The sequence below is a fragment of the Mesoplodon densirostris genome, chromosome 10 (genome assembly GCF_025265405.1).
Source record: "Mesoplodon densirostris isolate mMesDen1 chromosome 10, mMesDen1 primary haplotype, whole genome shotgun sequence".
Taxonomy (NCBI): Eukaryota; Metazoa; Chordata; class Mammalia; order Artiodactyla; family Ziphiidae; genus Mesoplodon; species Mesoplodon densirostris.
This window is the reverse complement of record NC_082670.1, coordinates 90372157-90392068: the sequence shown is the minus strand read 5'-3', so window position 1 is coordinate 90392068 and position 19912 is coordinate 90372157.

Below are 19912 nucleotides of genomic sequence, written 5' to 3'. Positions count from 1 at the left end.
TCCCTGATGCAGTAACTTTGAACGAAAACCAAATCTGCAAAGGAGACGGAGGGCAGCCGATTCTCTAAATCCTGTTGCAGCAACCTGAATTCCTTCTCTGGTTCTAACCGAGACTGCTAGTTTCCTTTTATTAGTTAACATCGCTGCTGTTATTTACACAGCTGTTAACAGTGCATTTTTTCCTCATGTTAGTTTTGTTTTTTCCCATTCTGTTTGGGCGAATTTGGATGCTGACAGTTTATGTACAGCCTGGGATTTAAATGTGGAGTTGTCGGTTATTAAAAGCTCCAGAAGTAACAGTTCGTGCTCTGGATGCAATTTTTGAAAGTAGGACTTGAATGACACAAGTGACAGAATGAACTTGGATTCTATATTATTAGTCAAAAGGTAGATCCAGTCTCTCTGTACTTTTCATTTGAAGATAAAGTAGATTGCAGAGATAAGGTCTCCTTTATGATGATATCTTCCATTATGGAGGGAAATTCTTCAGTTTTCCAATTTACATATTTTACTTGAATTTTACCTTTTCCCCACTTCTCTTTTATCTTCCTGTCTTTCCTTTTCTTGCTCCCAGCACTCATAAATACAGAAGGCAGAAGGGGGAGGATATCTATTTGACATGCGAACACCAGGAACTGACCTATACAACAGACTTAGACTGACGTCTTTTTAGTGATAAGCTGCAGAAAGTGAACAACGTGTATTGTTTTTTTTTTTTTAACTTTGACAAGTGATTTCATTTCAGCTGCAGAAAATAAGTAGCCACACAGTCAGGAAACTTTCATGTTCCATTTTCTCTGGGCATGAATAAATGGGTTTTGTAGGAAGAGATAAAATTAAGAAGGAACAGACTTTTTGAGGTGGTGTCTACACTGCCCCAGCTGAGATATGTGACAATTATTCCATTTAGATTGAACTACTGGGAGGACTGGGAGGACTGCTGTATGCCTGAACAACTACCAAGGAAACGTGTAGAACTGGGAATATCTGCCTTGCTTTGAACTTCTTCCTTCATCCCCCTCTATATAGGCTGCATCCCATAGGATATAAATGGTCAGACCATGAAATCAAAGGAAGTCAGCACCGGAAATCAAGCAAGTACTCAAAGAGAATAAAAGTCACATCTTTAGCGCTTCCCTGGTGGCGCAGTGGTTGGGGGTCTGCCTGCCGATGCGGGGGATGCGGGTTCGTGCCCCGGTCCGGGAAGATCCCACATGCCACGGAGCGGCTGGGCCCGTGAGCCATGGCCACTGGGCCTGTGCGTCCGGAGCCTGTGCTCCGCAACGGGAGAGGCCACAACAGTGAGAGGCCCGCGTACCACAAAAAACAACAACAAAAAAATCACATCTTTACCTGGCTACCAAGGGACCGGGGTCCAGAGTACAAGATCAGGAATTGGACCTGCTGTTGGGTCCCCAGTTCCCTCGCCAGGAAAGAATTGCCCTCGCTCGCTACCTAGCTGGAATAAACAACAGTTTTTACAGTGAAAGACAAAATGCAGAGGAGAATTAATGAAGTCATTCTATTCAGGCTCTTGCAAAAGGGATAATATCATCTATGAGGAACATCTCAAAGCAAAGGAAGGGAAGATTGGGTCCCATAGAAGCAAGCAAACAAGAGAGTCATCCCTAGTCTTATGGGAATCATGAGGAAGGATGGGAATGAGTCTTATCTGAGTCACTGAGGAAGCATGTAGGTAAGTCTTAGCTCAGCACAGGTGACGGCAGAGTGGCCCTTGGACAATAGCTCTTTCTCAGAAGCCAAAAGGGCAACGAGGTTATTTTTCTACTCTTGCTGGTTTCGTGGAGCACAGGACTGAGGCAAAGCCCAACACTGTCAGTCTGTCCTTCTGTTCAAGATGAATGAATATCATTTGTTGCTGAACATCTCAGAAGTGATCAAAAACAGGGTCTAGGAAATCATGCCTTGAGGATTCTTGTTTGCGTTTCTCCAAACTCAGCTGAACCATCCGTTGAGAGGCAGTGGCAAAGGTTAGTTTTCTAAGAGTTTTGGAAATCAGGCATCTTAAAAGAGGAATGCTTAAAATGAAAAAGGAAAATATTCATGTAAAAGGGAATCTTCCAATAAAGAGCCAGGAATTGAACCCTGAGGATAACCAGTTGCTTGGATTCCATGAACTCTGTGGAGGAAAATCTTCTGGTTATGCAGTTGTGAATTTCTTGATGCCCTCGAGCTAGAATACTGATGCTGTGAGTGATGTAGTCCACAGTATTGGTTACCTCCAGTACAAATGCATGCATGGCCAGACTATCTCAACAGTCCAGACTGTGACTTGTCCAGGGAGAATTCAGGCCCATACATAATTGGCTGCAGTGATGAGTCCTTTGAGGTGAGTATCAAGTCTCCAGGCTTCAGTGTGTAGCACTTCTTCAGATTTTGGAGTCTGACAGGGATCTGGGCAGCAGGCTTTAGTTCTTGGTGATGCCAAAATCAAAGTGAAGTAAAACGGAAAACACTAGTTTGGAGAATTGTAGCCAGATATCAAAGGAAATATAAGAACTGAAAATTTGGTAAGGATTGACAATGTGAACAAGGCAAAAGGTTCCAGTGCAATTTGCAGGCAGGTACTGACAGAGACAAGAGTTTTAGAAACCACTACTCTGTTTACAGAAATCACCAAATGGTCAGACCATGAAATCAAAGGAAGTCAGCACTGGAAATCAAGTAAGTACTCAAAGAGAATAAAAATCACATCTTTACCTGCTTACAAGGGACTGGGGTCCAGAGCACAAGATCAGGAATTGGACCCGCTGTTGGGTCCCCAATTCTCTAGCCAGGAAAGAACTGCCCTTGCTACCTAGCTGGAATAAGCAGGAATCTGAAGATAAGGTCCAATCCTACCCAAGCTGTATGGCCAAACTGTGAAATACAAAATACACAGGACAAATCAGGTGATGATTCTACACAGGCTATCACAATAGGGAGAACTTATTAATGAGAACAATCTCAAAACAAAGGAAGTGAATTTAGGGTTTTATAGAGGCAGGTAAACAAGAGGGTCATGAAGCAGTCTTCTGGGAGTCAGGAGGAAGGACAGAGATGGATCCTACCTGGAAGGAAAGGTAGAAGTGGGTGTTGTCTCAGAATATGGGAGAGCAGAGTAATCCTTTGTGGTTAGCTGTTTCTCAGAATGCAACAGAGTCAGGAGGATAGGGGATTTCTCGGCCATCATCTCTGCTTTGGAGAGCTCAGACTCAGATCAAGTTCAACACTGTCTCTATTTTCCCAAGAGTTGCTTCAGTATTTACAGTTACAGGAACATACACCTGAATAGTTGGGGAATAAACAACTGGTGTGTGGTTGACTAGGAATCGTGGTAGGTCTAACCTCTAGTCTAGTTAGTGCTTGACCTTCTCTAAGCTTTTGCTTTTCTCTAAGTTATCCAGCTTTTTCTTGTACTCTTTTATTGACAAGGAAACCCATGTACCTGAGGAGGCAACCAATTCTAATTTGACTATTCCTCTGTTACAACATTTTTCTTTTTTTTCCCTCTCCATTTTAAAAATAACTTTTATCCCCATGTCAGTTCTAACCACTGGTAAATATACAGTATTAGACCCTGGAAACATTACCAATCCGATGTTGGAAAATACAAAATTTAGTCAGAAAACTATGATTGGATCCTATTTTTTAAAAACCTACTTGCACTTTGTAGAAGACAGGAGCTGAACTGAAATTGCTGGCAAAATATTAGCGATCTGGATTAATTAGCCAAAAGGTAATTTACAATTAATGAAAATTCTGAATTACAGAATACAGTATTTAAAAGAAACTCAGGTTTATTACTTTCCATCACATTCTGTAACTCAAATTCACTAAGGGAACTTGCCTCGAAGATCATCTTAGGAGACCTACTTTAATATGAATTACTTATAATTAGCATAACAATTTCATATGCAAATGGTACTTCTAAAGTACTTTAAATTTACTCAAGTATTTTATACATCCCCATTTGCCATCTTATTTACCTTTAATTTGAGCTTTCAATGAAGAATGACTTCCCTAATGAAGAGTCAACTTGAAACCAGCTCCACAAACTCTGAATTAGCAAACCCAAATCAAGGAGATTTTACTTCACATGTGTTGGACAGTACTACATATAACAAAAATACTGATTCCTAGTGATATACTATTATAATAACACTCTACTCATATTTAAATTCTGTAGCGTTTATACATACAGGATTTATTGTAGGTTGGGAAAGAAACTAAGCTATTGCAAGTAATTGGATGTGCAAGGCTTTAAAATTCATACTGTAACTGCCTGTACTATATACCGTATATCTTCATCTGGTACTTTTAAAGAAATAGCACTTATGAAGACTATTTTCAGAAAATAGTTCTGCAATGCCCAAAATCTTAGTTCATATGTACAATCAATAGCAGAAAACTGTAACCAACAGCACATTAATAGGTCTTCAGAAGAAATAGAAACTAAAATGGAAAAATACATGCTTCCGCAAATTTACATCTAAAGGGCAAAAGAATATGCAAACTAGCTTCTAATTTTAGCTACCTGGGACACTCTATCTTTAATTTAACTCTGAGAGAAAATGCTTTGGACTGCTCTGAGTTTTTAGAATTTTTTTTTTTTTTTCCATTTGGCAAGTATCATGGGCCACAATTTAAAAATCTGATTCTTTCTCAATCTACCTTTTGCAGTTTCCAACTCTCCCATTTATCTCTAGGGACGTGCTGGCTGTGTTTACGTTATGCCAGAGAGCTGAAGCAAAAGTGGAATTCCAATTCATCACCCAGATGTTCCCAAACTCCACAGAGCCATATTTGGAATTGTATATATAAAATATCCCTATAATTTATTAATTTTTCTTCCCCACCTGGGTGTTTTGGCATCAAGTCACTTTCTGTCTGGCATCTCCTGGCAAGTTCATATTAAGGCCTGGAAGAGGGGTTCCGTGCTAATCAGTCTGCTTTAATCTTGAAGTCCAGCCAAGTTGGTGGGGGTGGGATGTGGTGAGACACTCTCCAAATGCCCAATTCTTATAACTCAGGTATTTTTTTCAGAAGAGTGGCAATCCAAAAACCAGGATCAGTGAAAGGGTACTCACTGCTCCTTAATAGTGACCAACGAGAGAGAAAGCTAATTTGCCTTACATTACTTAAAACTACAATGTATGTATGTGTGTGTGTGTGTGTATATACATATACATATGGCGGCACTTTTGTCATCAGAATAAAAAATGTTTTTTCTTCTTAAAAGAAGAAAAAGTAGTTATAGTCTTGGAGCTGGAAGCTCTCTTCAGAGGAAATTTGAGTCTGTTTCATTCCTTTCACAGATGAGTAAACCATGGCCAAGACAGATAAAGTGATTTGTCCAAGGTGGTAGAGTGAACCAAAAAGGAACTGAGACCAGAACCAAGGTCCAAACAAGCCATGCACTCAGTATTGATGCCAGTAGTGGATTTCCTTATTTTGCCACTGGGAAAACCTATAAGGATAAATAAGGCTTTTATTGCTTTAAATGCCAAATTATATTAGGATAATTCTCATGTTGAAATAGGCTTAGAAAGTTTCATGTTGCTTAAGTGATACAAACACCGACATTTTTGGGTGTGAATCAAATCATTCCTTCAGATTGTCACATGTAATTTACACTGGGGTCACATGGAAGTTATTAGGAAAGTAGTCTCTGAGACTCAGTTTCTCCTTCTGGTAAATAAGAAGACAAATATCAACCTCACACAATGGATGTGGGATGAAGCAAATGTGTGTCAAGTCCCTGCACTGTACCTGGCACATAGTGTTAAATTAATGCTTTCAGTGGTGACTTAAGAATTTCATACTGGAAGGGAAGGTGATGTTTCCATGAACATCTAGATCAAAGACCAAAGCATGGGCTATCAATCTTCCACAATAGCAAACTATGTATTATCACACAGATTTGCTGAATCATGTGTCACATCTGGAAGAAACCAGCTCATGGATCACAGAAGAAGCTGCTGTGGTAAAAAAACAAAAACAAAACAAAAACAAAAACAAAAACAGAGAATTGTAAGCTCAGCTGAGATAAAGAAATGGATTTTACAATACTGGGAGTGACAGAGAAGAAAGAGCGAGGGTTTTTTGAGTGAGGGTTTTTTTTTTTTTTTTACTATACAAAATGAATAGTCAAAAGAGTTTGATAGACTTTGAGAGACTCCTCTCTTCCCCAGCAAAAAAGAAAAGCAAATTGCACCAAACAATCTCATCTAAACAACGCACCCAAACTCCTTTGTTCTGGACTAGGAATACAGTAAATATCACTAACAAGGCTTTGGTACTGTAACGACATGTCTAATCATGGAACCCTAAGATTGTTTTGCAAACTTTTTTTTTTTTTTTTTTTTTTTTTGCGGTACGCAGGCCTCTCACTGTTGTGGCCTCTCCCATTGAGGAGCACAGGCTCCGGAAGCGCAGGCTCAGCGGCCATGGCTCACGGGCCCAGCTGCTCCGTGGCATGTGCGATCTTCCCGGACCGGGGCACGAACCTGTGTCCCCTACATCAGCAGGCGGACTCTCAACCACTGCACCACCAGGGAAGCCCTGTTTTGCAAACTTTTAGCTGTGTCTTCTTGAGCAGCAGACCTACTGATTGTCTTTTATGAGAAAGTTTAAACAACTCCCTTCTAGCTGAAGTGATTAAATGTCTACTCAGGGCTGAGGAGACTTTTTATTAAAAGATCTCATCTCTCCTATGAGCTTATGTAGTAGACACTTGGCATTTAGGAGGGATATATCTTGAGACCATTGCAAATATAATTTCGGCCAAAAATTGCAGTTAAGTGCCACAGAAAAAAATTTAGGAACTCCTTTACATCCTTAATAAGACTTTTGGCATTTGTGCAAAACAAAGTGTAAAGACAACACAGTGATATCAAGATACTCATTCATGAATCAAGTGATGAGCTCTTGAACTCTAAGCTTGCCATACATGAAATTAAAATTAGTCCCTATATTAGTTACATTGCTGTCACCACAGACATAGAGCTTAAGCAATACACCTTTGTCATCTCATAGTTTCAGGGTGCAATCAAGGTGTCAGCCAGGGTTGGGTTCTCAGCAGAGGCTTGACTAGGGATGGTTTGTTTCACTGCTTGTGAGATTGTGGGCAGATTCAATTCCTTGTGGTTGTAGAACTGAGAGTTTCATCTCTTTTTTTTTGCTGGCTGTCAGCTGGAAGGCACCCTCAGCAACTGGAGGCTGCCTACGGTTCCTTGTCACATGGGCTTCCCTAACAAGCCACTTACTCTATGGAAATGTGTTTCTTAGACAAATCCAGTGAGCGAGCAAGAAAGAGACATCAAAGATGGGCACTGCAATCTTATGCAATCGTGTACACGTAATCACACGCAGCCCATCACCTTGGCTATATCCCATTGGTTAGAAGCAAGTCACATTCCTCTCCACACTCAAGGAGAAGGGATTGTGCAAAAGTGTGAATAACCAGGGTGTGGGATGATGGGGACCACCTTAAGAGTGTGCTCACCACAGTGTGTCTGCACAACTCCAACTACTAAAATTGTGGTATTTGAGCTGTCTCTTGAGTAGTCAAAATGCCAATATTAATTCTATAACTACCAAAGGTCTTCTGCCCTTGTCTAGTTGTAAGAGTTCCCACCTTGTAGAGTCAATCAACAAACTTCTCTTGAGCACCTCCTATATGGCAGGCCTACCCTCATGGAACTGTAAGCTACTGGTGTATTTGCAGGCACACATGCTCACCCTTTTCTTCAAGATACTGTAGTGGAAGAGAACTTTCTGCTTGCTCCCTTCATTTGCCTTCATATCCCTGCCATTCCCTTCCCGTATCTATGAGGGGAACAAGGGCCCAAAGGCTGGGGTTTTCTTAGCTTAAGAGCACATTGAAATAATGCTATGAGAGGAGGTCAACATCAGTGTAAGAAAGTGTAAACTTTGATACTCAGTTTCCTTGCAGTCTAGTTGAGTTCCTGGTAACGCATAGGGATGGAAGATGCTAATGGGCCGGTGAGTTCTAAAGGATGAACGGAGATCAAAGAGGGAAGAATAACTTATGGGTGCCCATGGGAGACGGAAGCAGGCTGATCTGATACGTGGCTTCATGAGGGAAGTGATGACCTGCCGTGTACCTTCGCCAGGATGTGCTAATAGTAGATGAGTTTGTTCTCTACGTGTCTCTTAGGTATGTGGGTATGAGTAATATTTAATTTTCCCCAAGTGACTATGGATAAGGACTCCTTCTCCCTTAAAGGAATAAAATAGATTTGAACATGATATAGTTATAGTTTCACTCTAGATGATTCTGACACATTCTACAGGGTGAGAGAAAACTCAGCCTGGTTATGAAGTCTTTTAATGTCCTCTCAGGGTAGAAGAGACTTCTTGGGAGACACTCTCACAGCAGAGGAAAGGTAAACTGTTTACATCGTCTCCTTGCCCTACTCCCTGTGAGCACGGAAAGCACTATCTTGTTAGCAAAAACAAAGGAACGGGGTGTCTTCTCTTCTCGGCACGTGGGGATTTATGCAGGCAACCCGTATTAGTGTTAATGGGTGTTAGACGCGTAAAACCCAGCCCTTCAACGTGATAATACATAATACACCCCTTAATTTTTAATTCACTCGGGTCTCAATTTTAAAGCATTTTCTTGTAGTTTGTCCTAATTATAATCATTTTTAATGAAAGCTTAAAAATTTCATCCAACTGTCTTATCACATACGGTACTTAATTTCTCAAGTGAACAGTTTTACTGTACACCATTCTGGGAATTTTAAGAACTAAAACATAAAAGGAGAGAAAGTCCTTTGTATGGTGAAACTAGATGTTAATTGTTCTAATACACATAAAGAGACCAAAGCAGTTTCTTGAAGCAAGGGGCTGGCCTTCCTGTAGAGGCTGCTTCAAACCCTTTCAAGGGAGATTCGCAAAACCCCAGGGGAAAGGAGAAGAAAAGGATTTTTTTTTTCCAATTTTGCTGGGTTCTGCCAAAAAATCAGAACTGGGATTGAATATTCATTGTTGAATAGACTGTCCTTGTTTGCTTAGACCAAAGCGGAAACTACCCAGTTAGAAAGAATAATGATCAGACTACCTTAGCCTACCAGCCTCGGGCCAGGGTATTTGTTAGGTTGTTTGAAGCACAATAAATTTTCTAACATCTACTCCCCACAACTTGGGCGAGTGGACTCCCTGGTATTTTATCTAGCTTACTGGTACCCGGAAAAACACAATGGATCACAGAGTTGTTATACTGCTTAGTTGTAATTAATCACAAGTCACGTGTAGGATGTAGGAAGGTTAGAAAGACACACACACACACACACACACACATACAGACACATACAGACACATATTTTTTAAACTGGCAAAAGACACCTTGGGTTGCAGTTTCTTCCCCATTTTCAGGAGTGTTTACACCCCGGAACACAGCGTCATCCATTGTTTCCTGTGGCCCTTTATTTCACCGCTCGTATCAGTCTGACCGTCAGTGTAACCTACGATCCTGCCTCAGGACCCTGGATTGTGCTGTTCCCTCCGTCTCCTGCTCTCTTCCTCCACAAACTGTTCTCTGTTCCAAGTACTACCATCCAAGAGGCTTTCCCTGACTATGATTTGGACCCATCTCCCCAGTCACTCTGTAAGCCTTACCCTCTTTCTACAAACCCCTGGTCACCACCTGAAATGATCTTAAATGTTGTAAAAGGAAAAGGTTCCCCTTTTAGCAGCACGAACCTAGAAGACACAACTGAAACACGATGCCGTGAAATGTAAGCGGCTCTGTTCACCAGCCCCAGTGAGTCCTGGTCCAAGACTTTCCTGGTCACCAACAGGGCTTGTTGAACCCCCTCCCCACCGATCTATGGACTCGTGGGGTCCTAGCTAGAGTGTTAGTTTTCAGTCCTTAATTTACATAACCACCACTAACGGCCTTTTCTAGTACATAAAAACCCCTCACTTCCTCTACTCTGTGAACTACTCAGGGAATTTCTCCACCGGTTATATGCCCTTGCCTAGCAAATTGAGGCACTGAATTTTAAAAAATTTTATTTTGTCTCACTTAGTCGTCAGCTCTGATGGTCTTTCTATTATCATTTGCCAATAGCTCCCCATTTACTTATTTACTGTGTTTCTTTCACAGAATATAAGCTCCACAAAAGCAGGCATCTTACTGTTTTACCTACCACTGTGTTTTTAGCAGTGCCTGGCATATAATAGATGATCAGTGAGTCTGCTGAATTATTTTGTCTGTTAAATTGCAGATTGTCCTTACTTTTGGACTCAGATGATACACACCGACTGGCCAGAACAATTAAACACACTTATGGCTATTTCTGGAGTATGAAAGCAAGTGACAACTGAGGAAAGGGCTTAGGAGAGGTTTATGTTCAATTTCAATGTTATATAAATGACGTAATTACTTGAATTTTCCATCTTCAATGTGATTTTCAGGGGGGTAAGTATAACATATATACAGAAAAGCACCAAACTGTCAATTTATCACTGGATGAATTTTTACAAAGTAAACACATCTTTGATACCAGCACCCAGCTCAAGATGAAGAACATTACCGGTATCCCAGAGCCCCTGTGCTCCTTCTAGACCTGTCTGCCCTGAGCCACCACAGTAACTGGAATGTTTTTCCTGGTGCAGATCAGTCACCTGGGCCTTGGCTGTGTCATAATTAGAACATATAGCCATTTAATATGTGCAATTAACTGTTGAATTTGGAGAAGACTTCGCATCTTCTGCTTTTTAAATTTTTTTTTAATATTCTGGAACTCCTGAGTTTCGTCATGCCTCAGTCACTTATTTTTGGAGAAGCTGGGAGTCTCTCGTGAATGCCAGCTGAGCCAGCAGACGTTTTATGTGCTTTGCTTTGTCTGGACAAGGCTGCATTTAGATTTCTTCCTTTTCAGTCCGCTTGGGTCACTCCACAGATGAGCACTGGCCAGACTGGGAAAGCTCACCTTTATTTGCTGTGATTAACACTGAGGACAATTCGAAAGAACAAAGGAGAAACTTGAAAGTTGTGACATTTACATTATTTCAACTGTGCTACAGAATAAGACACACTCTACACAATCTCCACACCACCTGGAAGGCAGGAGTTCATGACCTCTAGTGTGTATTGCAATCACGTGGGCATGCTGAGGTCGGGGGTGGAGGATGCTGACTAAAAATGCACATTCCTATGAATCATTTCCAAAGACCCAGATTTGGTTGTTCTCTGGGAGGGTTATTTTTATTAAGAACCTCATGTGATTCTAAAGTAAGATGCTGTCAAGAGTGATTTGGGGACCCGTAACCCGGTTTCTTTGGTAGGACTTGGGTTGTGATCAATATTAAAAAAAAAAAGCGCCAAAAGAAAAACCAATCAAAATAATAAATAAAACTCAATAACAACCAAAATAAAATAAAAAAAATTCCCCAGTAAATGCTTCTGACTCTTCATGGGCAGGCAATTTCCTTTTCCTGTTAGAGAAACAGCCCTAATAATAGAGGTCCTACACACTCACACACAAAAGATTTCTACACACCCACAAACATTTTCAAGCTTTCACAGAAACCACTCCACAGTGGGTAGTAACATGCGTTTTCATCAGGAGCTTGATATTGAAAGTGACATTTGAAGGAAAAATCTGGCTGTGGTTTGACCCTCTATAGTTTGGGTATATCCAGATCTGAGATAACTATTGGGAAAAAAGCAGCATTTTCCCCCATCAGTTTACTCCTGCTGGGCTCCTGTTCCAGATGGCAGGAAGGCACACACGCTATTTCCGTGCGTGTGCGGTCTGTCTTCACTTCCTTTTGGGAAAGGCCCAAGTTTTTCTGGGTGGTACGTACAGAGTTCACATTTGGCTGTGTGCATCCCCTGTGCAGGGTCCACCCCTGCAGCGACGGTGGCACCGACTCTCTCTGAAACGGCTCTAGGCTCTGCAGTGTAATGATCAGAGTCCAACGTGCGCCCAAATAAGTTTACTCCAAGCATGTGCCAGATGGAGTGAAGAAGGCAGGCACAAACATTTCTCTCTCTCTCTCTCTCTTTTTTGGATGCATCTCTCCCATCTCTATGTGCATGTGCAGTCTGTTTTGACTTCTTTTTAAGAAAAAAAAAAAACAGGTTTTCCCATGTGTTTTACATAGGGTCAATATTCAGACCAAGAGTGGTCCTCTCCCAATGGCACCCACTGGTCTGATGCCAGTACCAGCCACCCTCTATTGGCCCCTGGTACTGTTCTAGGGATGAACGTGGGTGGCAGGGCAGGTGTCGTGTCTTCTTTGGCCCAGCATGCCCAGGGAGTGAGACTGACAGCCAACGGCCAGCCCTACAGGTGAGCTCAGGACCACCAAGGCAGTGGAGGAGAAAGCTAATCTCCCTTTCCCGGTGTGGCCAGGACAAGGGATTCCGTGGCCCTCCAAGCAGAAGGGGGAAGTTGCATCCACTGTACATGCCTGAGGGTAAAAATCACCGCCAAATTAGTAGCTTCAAAATATCATTTTCAATAAAAACTTCACGACAAAAAGCATGTTAATACCCAATGGTTAGTGGTTTTTATGATGGCGTTAAACCATTTGTACTGAGGCTCTACTGTCAAGGCTGTTTCCCTCACCGAAGAAAGAAATTGGCTGTTCGTGCAACATTTGTACACTTTCCCTATTGCTATAAAATCAGCCCCCAGGAGAATTTTAAGTCTTCTTGAATTGCTTTTTAGCACAGACTAAGGAAGTAAAAGTTCTAAAACTGCCTGGTTACAGACAAATCACTTAAAAAGCCAGTTTGGTACTGGCAAAGTCAGGCTACAGGGAATGTTTCAAAAGGCAGAATATAACAATATGAAAGCTAAGTATTGTTATTTATTTAACAAACGAAGCCGGCTGTCATCGAAAACGAAGAGCCTCCAGGAGGGAACGCTTTAAGGTCACGCGAAATGCCAGATCCTTGTTGTAACAGACGTCCTGCTATAATGTGTGATGGTGTTTACACACGTATGTCTTGGCTGATGGACTTGTTGATAAACACACACACAGGCACATATTCTCTATTTGATTAAAGTTCATTAATCCACTGCAAGTGGATTCCAAATAGTACCTTTCGGGAAGCCTTTCTCCAGATGGCCAGAATCACTGCATCTTCCAATGAAAAATATAGAATCATCGGGAGTTAGTTGAATTCAAATCTAATAGACTGAGAGTTAAACTAACCGGATTTAGTTATAGGTTAAATATACCCAGTGTGCACAGTGTTTTTACAAAACGGAGTGAAGCCAGACCGAAAGAGCCACTGTGCAAGGTCGGTGGCATTCCAGACATGGGATGATGTGACTTGATTGAATTGGTGACTGTTATCTGTTCCTCTCACTGCCTGGTGAGCCCCCGCTTCAGGACTGAATTCATCTTTCTATTCCTTGTTCCTTGGCTCCCATGGTGGTATTCTGCACCTAAACATGTTCAGTAAGCATTTCATGTCAGAAAGTGGATGCGGTTGTGTATTTTCCACTTCCACGGAAGGATACGATTTCATTTCATTCATTGGTCAAGAATACAACGGTCATCATTTTAAACAGTAATTCTATCAAACAAAACGAAACATTTGTGCCGGTTTTAATTGATCAGCGGCGAGACCCTCAGGCCAGGAATCCGTTTAAAAGTGGTCCGAGGTAAGCTGCTGGGCGCCTTGCCACATGCTGGAACGCTCCCTGGCTTACATGCCGCGACCTTTGGGTTGGCCATCCACGCGTACTGCAAACAATCTACCCTCCCCAAACGTAACAAAGATCTAGGATGTTAAAATCCGGGGAAGACATTTGAGAAATGATAAACAACCCTGAGGATTTGAGTATTTATTCTAGGCTGCTTATGATGACATATTTTTATAACACTTGTCCGGGTGCCAGGTAATGGCAGGATGGAAAATTCACATTCCCCAAATAAGTGAAGGGTGTGTCACCCTAAACCGCTTCCATATCCAGCAGACTCTATTGATAGCTGAGAAAGAGAGTTTAAAGGTGCAAGAGAGATTTAATTCCTCTCAAAATGTCTTTTAAGAACCTTATGTTCAGAGAAGGCTTCTTTTTCTTTCTTTTTTTTTTTTTTTTGACAGCCCGCTCTCAGTGTTTGCTATATTTGTGATCTTTAGAAATGTCTAATGTGTTTTCGGGCCTTCTGTGTACCTTTAGTGAAAAAGGTTTCTCCGCTTAATTAATTTGAATTCTTTTTTTTTGTTTGTTTGCCAGACAGGGTATTCTGTTACATTTTTTTTTCCCACTAGGAAGCAAAGAAGGAATTGGAATTATTTTGCATCTCAGTTTTGGAATATTTTATTTGGGTAATTTGGGGAGCAAGCTCATGAGAAGAGACATACAAATCAGATTCCTCCCATTTTCTAAGACTATGTTTCAGAGAGTATTCACTGGAAGGTTAACTCAGTCTTTTTTGTTAAAGTAGGACTTGAAATTGGGATTCGAACAGAAACCCTGTATACCCCTACGTGCATTGCCACTTCTTCTTGTAAAATAACCTGATATAAAGTTCCAAACACTATATAAGTTAGGGATGGTCATTATAATAGTCACCCAAGATGCCTGGATATTTTCCCCTCAAGTAATTGAATTTACATATGCAAGTTAAAAGCTGCCACAAAAAGAGAAACATAATTTGTGTAAAAACCGGGGCTGGGAAGTTGACCCTCCTCACTGAAAATTAGAATTCTCATAGCATGTGTAACTGTAACACTTCATGCTGGTCAAGTAAGAGACCATTATTAGTGACAAGGAAAACCAGGAGATTTGCAATTATGACTTTGTTCAGTTACGGGTTGAAAAGTGCAGACAATTTATGCCGAATCCATCTCATCTCTTGCATTTTTGGCTGCTATTAGTGGACGTGGCTTTCACATTTGCTGAAATTTGCATGAGGTCTGCCCTAGCTCTAAGGAAGAGAGTACAAACTGTGTTTCAATGACCAAATCTAAGCTCATAACCTCCAAAGAACATGGAAAACTGGTTCCTTTCAGGGCTAAGGAAAATTGTTTGAGTGTTTCTTAGAGATGTCAGGGATGTAACACAGCAGAAGTCCGTTTTCATGCTTCTTGAAGGTCCAATGTTGAGCATTTGAAGAAGACGTGAATGTGTTTCATGACAGACACAAGGAGACGGTGCCAGTTCCATGGGAATGTGGCTTGTGTAGTCGCCCAGGGCCCTAAACTCAAAAGGGTCTGTACTTGCCCTCATGCTCTGCTGTCTCCATCTTGACATTTTAAATAATTTTATCTTTGAACCAACGTTTTATTTTTGTAGGTGAAGTCCTATAATGACAGACCACGCGTGTGAACAGAGGAGATGCACGCAATATGTGTGTTCACCCTTCCTTGCTACCTTGTTTGCATATAACCTTCAAGAATCTCCTTGAACACAGGATTTTGGATGATCCATGGTGCCTGGGAATTCAGGGAAACTCAAAGTGAGTGGGAAGGGAGCCTGTCAGGAATGCCCTGAGTTCCACAGAGTATTGGTAGAATGTGGGTGAGTCTAGAAGTGCAATAAAAATAGTAGAGTTAGTTTCTTTAACTTAATTCATTGAAACTTTCTACTTAAGGGCTTCCTGATGTGTATATGCATGTGTGTGTGTGTGTGTGTGTGTGTGTTTGTAAGTCCAGGCACACTTTTGAATTCTAGAGTTTTGAGTGACACAACTGAAGTGGTGAAAAGATTCAAAAATGTGTTCTGAAAAACCCACATGTCTACCAGCTGAATTTAGAAACAAAATGTGGTATATCGTATAATGGAATATTACTTGATCATAAAAAGGAAAGAAATACTAATACTTATGGCAACATGGATGAACCTTGAAAACAAGATGCTAACTGAAAGAAGCCGGTCAAAGAAGACCACGTATTATATGACTCCATTTATATGAAATGTCCAGAATTAGCAAGTCTATGAGACAGAAATTAGATTTGTGGTTGTTAAGGGCCAGGATGGTGGTGGTAGTAGTGGTGGGATAGGGGAATGTGAACTAAATATAGGCTCTCTTCTTCAGGCGATGAAAATGTTCTAAATTGACTGCAGTGTCAGGTGCACATATCTGTGAATGTTCTAGAAACCAGTGAATTATATACTTTACAAGGGTAAATTGTACGGTAGGTTATTATTGAGAATTATAACTCAATAAAGTTGTTATTAAAAATAAATGTTTCCTGGCTCAAGATGGTGGATGAAGCATACACATTTATATTCCCACCTTACCTATAGAGCAGGGATGGACACACTATTGCCCAGGGACCAAGTCTGGGCCACTGCCTGTCAGCCCATTTATTTAAAAAATAAAATTGTATTGAAATGCAGCCATGCGCATTTGTTTACATACTGTCTATGGTGGCTTCCTCATTATAACATCAAAGTTGAATAGTTGTGACAGAGACTTCACTGCCTACAGATCCTAAAATGTTTATTATCTAGCCCTTTAACAGAAAATGCCAACCCCTGTTTTAGAAGAAAAAGACAAGCAGACAAATAATAGCAAATATTGTCAAAAGAGCAGATCCTTGTCATGCTAAGTGTTATGCAGCGAATTAAAACAGAGTATGTTGGAAATGGCCACCTGGAAAATTTCCAAAGAAAAGCCAAACTTGTTACAAACATTTCTTTGTTTTGTCACTGTACTGTTCCCTAAATCACTCTATTTCATCGGCTCTAAGGCTCCACAACTATAAGAAGCACGATTACTGTATGCACTAAAGAGGAAAGAGATGCTTTAATTAAAATATAGCACAAGGCTTTCTCACCACCTAGAACTTGTATTCTGCACTGTGCAAAGAGCTCTTTCAAATTCACTTAGATGGATTTATATCACACATCATCCTTGCAAACAGAGGGAAAGGTGTCCTGCGCTGCAGCAACAGGCAGAGAGAAACCTCACTGTGGGTAATTCTGGTAGGAAGTCCCTCTGCTTGGCACTCTATTTCCTCCTCTTTTCCGTCTCTTCTCTTATTCTCTCTTTTGTTTCTCCCCCTCTCTTCCCACTTGTTGCATCTGGTAGTCTCCTCCGCCCAGATGCTCCATATCTTCCCTTCCTCTGATCATCCCCTCAATACATGTTCTTGTGTCTTTGTCCATTTCTCTCTGCTTCTTCTCACATATCACCCCCCATCACCCTTCTCATACCAGAGTGGTGAGTACAAAAGACCTGTGGAAAGTGAATATCAGCTGCATCTTGATTTCAGGGAGGGCACAATGTGAAAAACCGTGTGACTTGGCATCAAGAAGAATCGTATTGGAGGTTCACAGACTCTAAGTTGTAAATAAGATGATGTACAGTGGTTACAGTGCAACAGAGATGGTGTAGCTGATACGGTTTGGATCACAATTTTGGTAGATTTCTGTATGTGTGTGACCAGCTCATAATGCCTGCAGACATTCTTGTGTTCAGCCCTGTAAAAGAAGGATCCCTCCAGCCCTCTGCCGGGGCAGCCTGTTGTAGCTAGGACGTGCAGGAACTAGTTCAGGATGGAGTTCTAAGGGCAGGAGCCTTGTTTCTGAATTGCACTTCCTGCTCTGACCAATAGGGGGCTCTATGGCAACTTGCCATTGGGCAATACCCTCTTTCCTCCACCTTAAAAGTACTCTCTGTCCCTAGTTCTCCAAGTGTAGGTCCCAGACTAGCAGGATCAGCATCACCTGGGAACTCGTTAGAAATGCAAATTCTTAGGCCCCATCCCAGATCGGTTGGATCAGAAACTCTGCGAGTGGTGTCCATTCATCTGTGTGTAACGAGTTCTCCAGGTGCAGAGGTTTGGGGACCACTTCTTTATAACGTACCTAGAAAGGGGATCTCTATCACCTTTATCAGTTTTGGGCTTGTAGGCCTTCATCTTCTGCCCCATAAGGATTAAGGGGGGCAGGAGGTGCCAATAAACCTACATTTGTAAAAACGTATATCTCGTTAAGACTGTTCTCTGGGGAAGAGACAGCTCGGTTAGAGGAAATGGCCCTATTCTTTTTGCATTGTTGGGAGTAGGAAACTTGTCTTCCTTGGGTGATGTGATAGAGCAGGACTGATGAGTGACTATAGCCAGAGAAGGCTCCCTGAAGAGGTGACAGTGAGGTGGAAGGCAGGCCCCAAAAGCCTCAGCTTTTCCAAGATCAGGAGCGGCATCTCTCTGTCTTCCTTACCTTCCTCACCATTTCAAAGCATTCATCACGCGGCTGACAAGTTAATATACTCCAAGCACCCATTCGTTCATGTCACCCAACTGTTCCAGAAACGAATGGGCTCTATTGCTCCCAGATTCGGTCCACATTCCTCCATGGCCACGCGCTGCCCATCCTTCAATCAAACTAGCATTTTTACTTCTGTCACAGGCTTTGTTCACGCATTCACCCTGCCTGAATGTCCTTTCCTCCCTCACCACCCATCTGAAGGCTACCTACTTACTACTGGCACTGTACTGAATAATTGCATGAATCATGCTTCTTTTACAAAGCCTTTCTACATTACCACGATTGTTTCTTAACCTAAAATCTACCAGCATCTCTATACATTGTCCACATTACACTATTTATACGTTATTTTATAATGGTTGCCTTCAGTTGAAAGAAATGCTGACTCACATATGTGAATGTATGTGTATATCCATTTGTCCCCCAGGTGTTTTAAAGATTTAGATCAGATTCAAGTTTTCACCTTTGATTTCCCAGGATATACACAGTAGGTATTGAATGAATGTCCATCAAACTCAAATAGGAAAACACGCCTTTCAATGAGTATCCTACAGAAATTCTGGACGGCAGAGCTGGCACCTGATTCATTTTTCCTGAAGGGAAATTTCTGTTCGATGTATCTGAACAAACAACACAGGTAGGGGTCAGAGCAGTCTCAGAAAGAAGAAGATACCCGCTGGAGGTTAAAGGGTTTCCAAAAGGGACCCGCAAAGTTGAATCTTCAATATTAGTGATTTTGCACAAGGCAATAAAGAAGGAAGAAAAGCAAGAAAGATGAAAAAAATGGACTGCAAACAAAGTGAGATGATAAGAAACAGAACTACGAATTAGGAAATTCCGTATTTTCAACAATGAGCACAACAGCCATAGTTTTGTTTTTTTTCTTTTTAATGACATATTTCTAATCTCCTAGTTTGAAAACATTTACTACAACAGAATTCCCAGAGAAGAAGGAGGATTTCCAAATCTCAATGTAAATGGCAAGAATCAGGGTTTGGGCTCATCTTAAACACCAGAGAGTAGACAAATGTGTGATCTTCATAAGCCTTCCCAGCATCCCTGGGCCTATTTTAGAGCAGGGTAAATTAAAGCATCAAGCAACCCTTAGTGCCTTAGAAAGTGAAACAAAGACAAGAAGGCTGCAGCATAGGACAGTGGTTAAGAGTTTAGGGTAGGAAATCTGATTGCTGTTGAGTCAGACAGTTGGTGTCAAATATCTGCTCCACCCCTTACCAGCTGTCGGCCTTAGGCAGCTTAGGGAAGGCTCCTGGGCCTGAGTTTAATAGTATCTCTTAGGTGGTTGGGAAGATTAAAGAAGATACAGTATGGGAAGCTCTTAGCGTAGAGTTTGGCAAGTAATAAACACTCAATAAATGCTAACTGTCATACAAAGAAAAAGCCCTTTTGTCTCACCACCAGATGACATTTCCTTCCTCTTGGGTTCGCAGATTCCCCCATCAAGTGATTACAAAGCTATTTGCTATCTCACAGCAGAGGCCTGCTTTCACGGTAGAGTTTTATGAGTTTCCTGGCTATCCGAGTGCTAGGAAATCCTTCATCTGACCAATGTACCAAACCCATTTCCCTGCGAGCCAACAAAACGATGATAGTGACCTACTCAAAGAACAAAACAAAATCAAAGCCTAAAAACGATGGCATTTCCACAGTAAAGAATAATGACCACATCAAGAATG